An 8470-nucleotide genomic window follows, 5' to 3' on the forward strand; every position below is an offset into this window, starting at 1 on the left:
GTATCAACTTTGCCTTAGAATGACTGGCAATCAACCCTAAAGGGTCATGACACTGAAGAAAGAAAGCTTCACAATCGTTCTTCGTGTAACTCTGCGTTGTCTGCGCCGATATCGTCGCGCTTGTCGTATAGAATTCGTCCATTTATCAGATCCCACTTTATTCCTAGAGCCTTCTATCCTAAAACCGAGTCTAGTCCTGACCCCTTTCCACGATTTCTCTTCCGGATCGCTTGCATAAGCTCTTTGCGTGTTCGACACGAACTCGGTCAAATTAACCCTCCTGGCTTAGCACCATTGGTGTTTCGTTTTGAGGACAAACTCTTGCTTCATTTCAGTGTGCGGTAACATGCTGAGACCATCACGACCGTAAGGAAGGATTTAACCTGTAATCCCGTAAACTAAAGGCGCCGCAAATGTTGCTGAGCCGAACGGTGCGGCTCAGTGCGTACGTGGATGGCTGCTGACACTGCCATATGCCTTCCAAAAGATGTGACGTCAATGTCTGTATGGTCACTCGTCTGTTCGTTGTACTCATAGAAACCTGAGTGCAAATCTCTATCGTTCCGCTGGAATTTAATCTGGTGGTACATTGATCCTATATCTAGCGCGTAACTGCATACTTGTGGTGTCGTGAACCGTAAGATCACCATGGAGAAATTGTTCAACCAGACTCGGGACTTTTGTAATACACCTATCATAAGAGACGTCTCCATGTATTTCGACGCACGAAATCGAAAACGATCGACTGACTTTGGTCAGGCTTCTTATGCGGTGACCACTAGCGTGAGGAGGAGATACCCACGATTTCCGGATTTTTCTAATTTGCTTGCTGGTACTTGTCCTCAGCATATCCACTTAACCCACATACTTTGTAAGTCTCGTGCGTTATACCTATCAACGTGTTTCCCCTTTGTAAGGCTTATCCGCATAAGAGAATCTAGGCGAGATTTTGCAAACTCCAAAATTATTTGGATATCCTTACTAGGATCTCCCGACGGGTGGGAGCTGTAATAGTTATCAATCAATCTTGACATTCTTTATCCACAGCTCGCATGCAATCTGTTGTCTTGTGGAGACCATGGTACATCATTCTGCTAATGGCCTTCATGTCCACGACATAACCTGTCAACTTCTCCTCTATTGCCCGAGTGTGTGGTGCTGACACAAAGTGTGAGGATCACTCTTCTACTATAGTTGCATTGGCCCACGGATCCATTCAGTACCAGCCAAACAGAGTACCGCGACAGCGAAGGGTTCCCGCTCGTGCCACTTCTGATCTCTAGGGCATCAAGAGCCCAGCAAAATAATCTGACACTATAGGAGGTCTACCTGCAAGGTCACCGTCTCCTGGAGTATAGCCCCGTAGTGAGATACCTGCATACCTCACATTAGGGCAATCTTGGCTGGTATCTCTGGAATCACTAGCACATGACTCATAGCTAATGTTTCTCTCATATCTGTTGACTGAAGAGACAGATCTACTAACTGGTTTTTATTTATGCCTGACTGATTTATGTGCTCGATCTGACAATTGCTGTGCTAATACCCCGAACACGTAATTTATCCACCAGGCGCCTAGACACGAAACTGTTAGTTGAGGCTGTGTCTAGCAATGCATAGACCTTGAACTCGCGATTGACCCTTACAGCTACGACCGGCATGTAAACTTTCGCATCTGTGTTAACACTAGCATTTACCTTTACATCATTGACCTTATCTACAACATTACTAACGACATTATTTGTAACAGGGTGCTGTGGCTTAACATTCGACTGCCCGACATTCTCGACATGAATAAATTTGGTGTGCTTTCTCCCACAACCCGGAACAGAGCAAACAGAAGGTTTTCTACATGTATCAACACCGTGATTGGATAATAAACAATTCTCACACAAACTGTATCTCCTGACGAGACGGAGGCGTTCTGGTGGCCGCATGTCCTTGAAGGCATTGCAATAGAAAAGACGATGATCTCCCGCACATAGCACGCACGGACTTCTTGGCTTCCAGGTCAATGACCTTTCTCTTGTACCAGGATCAGCGGTTGTCATGAACGAGGTGGAACCCTTCTTGTCCTTCGGGGTTTCGTAATACACCTGCGAACTCATGGCCCCCGTCGTACCTTGTCCATACACAGGGTCCGCGACCTCATCCGCAACATGCCTCATGAAGGCGACAAGGTCGTCGAAGTCGGGATAGGAGTCGAAAGTCAGCTTCTTGTCGAGCGCGTGTTTCCTCCATCGGGTTCTTATGTATGGTGGCAATCTGGACACGATCTCTATCAAACACTGTTGAGTATTAATTTCGTGTAGCTTGTTGAGCTGTGCGAGCGTTTCCCTCGCACTCTCTAACGTATCAGCCAGTTGGACAATTTCGTTTGGTGCCTTGGCTTGTCTGCCCTCTCTTAGCCGTTTCATGACGTGTTCTGCGATAAGGTGTTTGTCACCAAATCGTCGCTCTAATATGCCCCTGGCCTTGGTGTATCCCCTCTCACCACCAATCAGGGCGCATCCACTGATGGCGAGCTTAGCTGCACCTGTGGTGTATTGTAGGAGCCTTGTCAACTTGGCTTGAGGGTCAGTGATAACCTTATCGACGCTCTCGTCGAACACCGCCATAAAGATAAGGTATTTCATGGGCTCTCCATCATACGGCTCTATCTCGACTTTAGGGAGATTCATCAAGCACATGAGCTCCTGTCTACTTATCTCCTCGCTTTTCGTGACATTAACATCTGATGCTACGTTCAATGTGTCGTTGTTTTCAGTATTGGTTTCGTTAATATATACGTTAAGCTCCTTGAGTACGCTCACATAAGCTGACTGAGCTTCTTCATAATAGCCATCAGCTTCCTCAAGCAGGCTTTCATCCTCGATAAAGGTGACATAATGCTCGTGCGACTGTTCAAACAGGTTAAACGAGGCCTTGAGATCCTCGCGCCTCTCCGCAGCATCTTCCGTGCTTATTCCCTCTGCCATATGTTGATGGGCAGAATTCCTCAACTTAGTTAGCATTCGTTTCCGCTGTGCCCGCGCAGCCTTGGCCTTATCCATGGTTAACGTTACACGTGCCTACTGTATGGTGACTTGATTCACTCGATGATTTTTCACTTTGCGCATGCAGATAAAATCTTTACGCCAAGATAGCGGATGTAAGGTTGACTGATAGTGGCTTTATTCTTTACACGAATGAGTGGAATACATTCGGTGAACTAAAAGGAATACAAACATATAATATAACAAAAAATATAACAAACTAAACAATTTGACATGACCTTGCAGCTAACTACTGTTTAGCCTATAGTTGCCGTAACATAACCAATGAGAATTTCAAACATGACAAAACTTACAAATCATTCAGGCCACGTAGCGTGCATGCGTAACCGGACTGGCAGTGTGACGAAGTACATCCTTAGAAAAGTGACATAAACTCCAAATAATATAGCAGCAACTAAACAAAGTGGCGCCTGAGGGTTAAGCTGGATATAAAGCAAACACAACAACCAACAACGCCATCCTTCCACAATCTCGCTACCCTCCCTCACACACGAGTCAACATACAAGTGCTTCCAAAAATGAAGTCACGTGACAGCGCGGAAAAACCCAACAAACTGTAACCACCGCCAGTTATCCCTACAGTGGAGATAACAGGTGTCACTACGCACGACTGAAATGTTACGTTTATAACCGTAGCAACAGACCTCAGATGAGCCCAGTTGCTCTGCGGCTCTTGTCGTTTCATCTAACACTATGTTTTCAATATAAAACATAAACGTGGTGTAAAGCAGACAGCAAATTTGAAGTCCAAGAAACCTGCATAGTTTGAATTTAGTAAGAACATAGTGTACTGTGCTTAATACACATTGAGAAGTGCACTGAAAGGCCTTTACTAAACGAAGTACTAAATTCAGATATTTTATGTAAATCTAAAACCTCATTTTAGAGGAGTGTGGAGCTCATTTTGAGACTTGGAAGTGCGCCCCGAGATATTGAGATTCCTAAAATTCCAGGTTAGACGTGGCAAGTTTGCACGGTACGCTTGCTACACTATATATTCATATATTCGCAGCATGCAACTGCGCAACATAATCCAATATTTATTTATTTTCTTGTCCCAGTGAATATTATTATGTACATAGACGCGAGTTTGCACAAGGTCGCTGATTGACAAGCTCAGAATGGAATTTTATCCTGGATAATTACATAGTATTATATGTATACATGCCCTATTTTTATCTCATCAGGTCCACCTTTAATTTTGTGCATATTTATATTTTAGCTTCCCACTATTATGTTATACACATCATGTACATGGGTTCAAATCGTCATGTAATAGTTGTACGACTAGTTTCATAAATGAATATGTATATGTGCGATTATGGTTACCTAATTTACACACGTGGCCGACACGCATAGTATTTTGCAAAGGATATTGTGCAAGCGTCTGCAAATGTAGAACGCATTGATGTGATGTTGTGAATTGATTGTGATGTAATGTACTTCTTTTACAAACTTTTATATATGCGGTGTAATATGAGCTATAGTATCAGTGTTTTATTACAGTGAGAAATAACTGGACTTGAAATGAACTTGAAATAGCAGTGTCCCTATTGCCACTATGTGCATTGCGGAAACGTACTTTTATGTTTACGCTATGCTACTACCTCACACCTCTACATGCAGGGAAGAATTGTTGCGGAAACTCAACGTGCCTTGTTACTGGTAACACTACCGTTTCTAAAAGCCTGTTACGGTACCGTTTTTTTACTATTAAATATCTATACTCTTATACGGCAGGTACCTTTTTTATGGGTTGGTAGTGTTGTTTTGTAGTTTTAATTGTGTTAAGATTATAATTATATTGTGTATAAATAGAGAAATTTGATTACGAGACACGCGTTATTGTGTTTTAAATATGTTTTTGCGCATGTGCAAATTAGTCTTTAGTTCGGGGAGGTACGTAATTACTACTAACGGGTTGCTATACATTGTGACAGCTGTAGTGGTCACTTGACTCCAGCTCCACTTGACTCCAGCCACTTGACTCCACTGGAACGTAGTTACCTTAGTTTACCTAACGTAGTTATCTAAGATAAGGTGAGGTGCAACAACCATACGCGGTTTGTGTTCTCAGTACCAAATTTCTTGTCGAATATTTTTTCCTGTTGTATTTAGTGTGTGCTGCCCCACACACATACACCGCTATCTACACTCATTTCATTTCACTCACTTGTAATGCTTTCGTACATCCTCAATATAACACTCATGCACACTCGATCATCATCACATACTCGATGCAGCTGCTACCTCCACTGTCGCCGTTAGTGGTACCGCCTCTAGCTGATAGTTGTTATAGACGCGTAATGCGCACTACACACGTAGGACAAGTTGTAAAGGACTGCAAGAAAACTAAAGAGAAGAGAAAGACAAGAAGTAACACGAAACGAATGGTTCACTCAAGATCAGAATAAGTAAGAATAACAAGTTTCTCTCAGTGTACTCTACTAGAACAAATTTAGAAGAGTTTAGCCATAAGGAAACCCCGTATCACGCACTTACAAATCTTCTCAACAAATGACACAAGGAAAAACGGATCCTGAGAAGAGGCAAATTCCACTATTTATACGCCCTGGCTAAAAGCCGACGCCCGCGTCATTTGTTTCACGTCACCAATCCCACGAATAACGCTACTCTGGCCAACCGACCTAACCGAATAAGGTAGAGGAAAGCGTTTTCCATTTCGCCTGGCAATACGAGTCGATTCCGGTCATGGTGTCAACACAACCACACACAAGGTGGCGCCTCCGCTGTCATTATCTCGGAGCTGCTGTCACAAACTCCTAAAAACCCGAAGATTTATACTCGTAGTTCTCCAGCTGGTCGGCACTCCCAAGGCTCTCGCAAGCTATAAAACCCAGCCCGACCGCTTGCATTCACACCACCGATTCACACATTCACATCGATACCATTTCCCAGACGTATGAAATTTCCTCGCTTACATTCCTCCTTAATTTCCTTCCGAGGCGATGCACACATCGTCAAATTGCAGACCCCTGGCTGCTCTAAATGGGTAAAGAAATATTGGATGGAACTATATTGGCCTGATGACGTAGTAGAACAACCGCGGCTCTCTTACGAAAGAATACTGACAGTCTCGAACGAATGCGGTTACTACCATCAAGACTCTAGGTGCTACTAGGAAATACTCAAACGATATAGAAAGCACTACAAGATAGAATATAAAGTAGAGCTCTGAGAGCTGCTTATTAGAAAAATTCATAACGTAACATCGCATGCTGTAAAGGAACCTCATATAGTGCTCATACATTATAACCAAAATGTATTTATTTTTTCCACAAATCGACAATAGCTACATTATAATACCAGAAATCATTTAACTCTACTTTATTAATAATTTTTTTTATAGTTATAGATTGTAACTATAATAAAAAAAAATTGCCATTATAATAAAGTTTAAATAAAGTAAAAATAAAGTAAAAAGTTTAAATAAAGTAAAACTAAAACTACACAAGATAACATAAAATTTCAATAAAACCCGCGAGGAATGGATAGCGTGAGAGTAATCGGAGAGAAAGTAAAGAGGAGGGAAAAAGTGTCCTAACGGGGCAGAACAAATGAGATAAACGATAGGCCTGGGCCTGTCGTTGCTTTTGTCTTCGCTGTCCTCCGAGCGAGGGTGGAGGCGCGTATTGAATTCTTCCATGCTCCTCCTCCTCCTCCAGTGCTGGCTGTTCCTGGTGACGTCCGAGGCAGTCAGGGTGGCCACAGCACCAGCAATGGACAGTCTGGGTGGCGATGTCGCAGGTCAGCGTAGCATTACGCTGAGCCAAGTTCGGAGGGGGGGCTGGGTAGCCTCACCCTGTCCATCCCGTATTGGCTGCTGAGGCCGCGGCCCCGCTAGACTCCGGCCCCGTCCAGGAAACGGAGTCGACATAGGCAATGGTCCTGCGAGGAGCCGACGCCTCCAGCCACGTCATCTGCCTGGTTGCGGCTCGGCCTGCGGCTGTAGTGGCGGCGGCTGTGGCTGTCCACGGCCTGGCGACGAGCCCCTCTGCCGGTGAGCCGCCAAGGATTCCCACTTCGACAGTACAAGTGGGATCCGGCTCGTGACGTCTTTCTCCTCCATCGTGCGCGCGTCCAACGAGTGGGGCGGAGATCGAGTCAGTCCTAAGTCGGTCCTAAAAGGAGACGTCCACACGCACGCACGCACATGTACGTGCACACGCACGCACGCACGTGTACGTGCACACGCCCGCACGCATGCACTCTTACGTACACACGCACGCACGCACGTGTATGTGCAAACGTACGCACGCATGTGTACGTGCACACGCACGCACCTGTACGTGCACACACGCGCACACGCACGTGTACGTGCGTGCACACGCGAAGACTGTAGCATTACAACTACATAGATCATGCATGCGTATGTGTACTGTATGGTCAAAATATGAAATATTTTGTCACAAATGACCTGGCCCGGAAGAATTCGTGGTTAAGTTCGCGCATGCGCAAACTGTAACAACGACCTGGCTAACTATGAACTAAGCTTACGCCAAATCAAATCCTAAATACCCTTAGGCCCTACTACGCTCGTACGTGTACGTACAATAAAAATTTCACGAGAATACCAAAGAAGCCGGAAGATATCAGCCTACTTACCGATGCGCTGTCGAGATCATGCTGACTGGCAATGCAATGATACGGGTCTCGGTAATAACCGCTGTCGCCTTACGTCGTTTGCAAATGAAGATACAAGTTCGGCTGGTCATGCACCAAGTGTAGACGCGTAATGCGCACTGCACACGTAGAAGTTGTAAAGGACTGCAAGAAAATATTGTTTTTAGTCATATAGTTGTATAAATGTCGCTATATAAGTGACTATATAATATAGTCACTACATAAACGGTTCTCGAACTCTCATGCGCGCCCGCGCACGAGCGCACCCTCTCTCTCTCTCTCTCTCTCTCTCTCTCTCTCTCTCTCTTGCTCTCGCTCTCGCTCTCTCTCTCTTTCCCTTTCTCGATCTCTCAGACTCTCTCCCTCCCTCCCTTCCCCTCGCTATCTCCTCCCTTTGTCTTCTGTTTTTCTCTTTTTCGCTTGCGCGTTCTCTCTCCCCCCCCCCTCTCTCTCTCTCTCTCTCTCTCTCTCTCTCTCTCTCTCTCTCTCTTGCTCTCGCTCTCGCTCTCTCTCTCTTTCCCTTTCTCGATCTCTCAGACTCTCTCCCTCCCTCCCTTCCCCTCGCTATCTCCTCCCTTTGTCTTCTCTTTTTTTCTTTTTCGCTTGCGCGTTCTTTCCCCCCCCCCCCCTCTCTCTCTCTCTCTCTCTCTCTCTCTTGCTCTCGCTCTCTCTCTTGCTCTCGCTCTCTCTCTCTTTCCCTTTCTCGATCTCTCAGACTCTCTCCCTCCCTCCCTTCCCCTCGCTATCTCCTCCCTTTGTCTTCTCTTTTT

The 8470-nt window shown here is 45.1% G+C and overlaps 1 protein-coding gene across 1 annotated transcript in view; it reads left to right on the forward strand.

Annotated features, from left to right (window-relative positions):
• LOC106809541 (ankyrin repeat domain-containing protein 54-like) overlaps nt 1-8470 on the forward strand; it is a 33448-nt gene that overhangs the window by 12233 nt on the left and 12745 nt on the right. The gene's annotated exons all lie outside the window — the stretch shown is intronic.

This window comes from Priapulus caudatus, unplaced genomic scaffold (assembly GCF_000485595.1).
Source record: "Priapulus caudatus unplaced genomic scaffold, Priapulus_caudatus-5.0.1 Scaffold362, whole genome shotgun sequence".
Classification (NCBI taxonomy): Eukaryota; Metazoa; Priapulida; class Priapulimorpha; order Priapulimorphida; family Priapulidae; genus Priapulus; species Priapulus caudatus.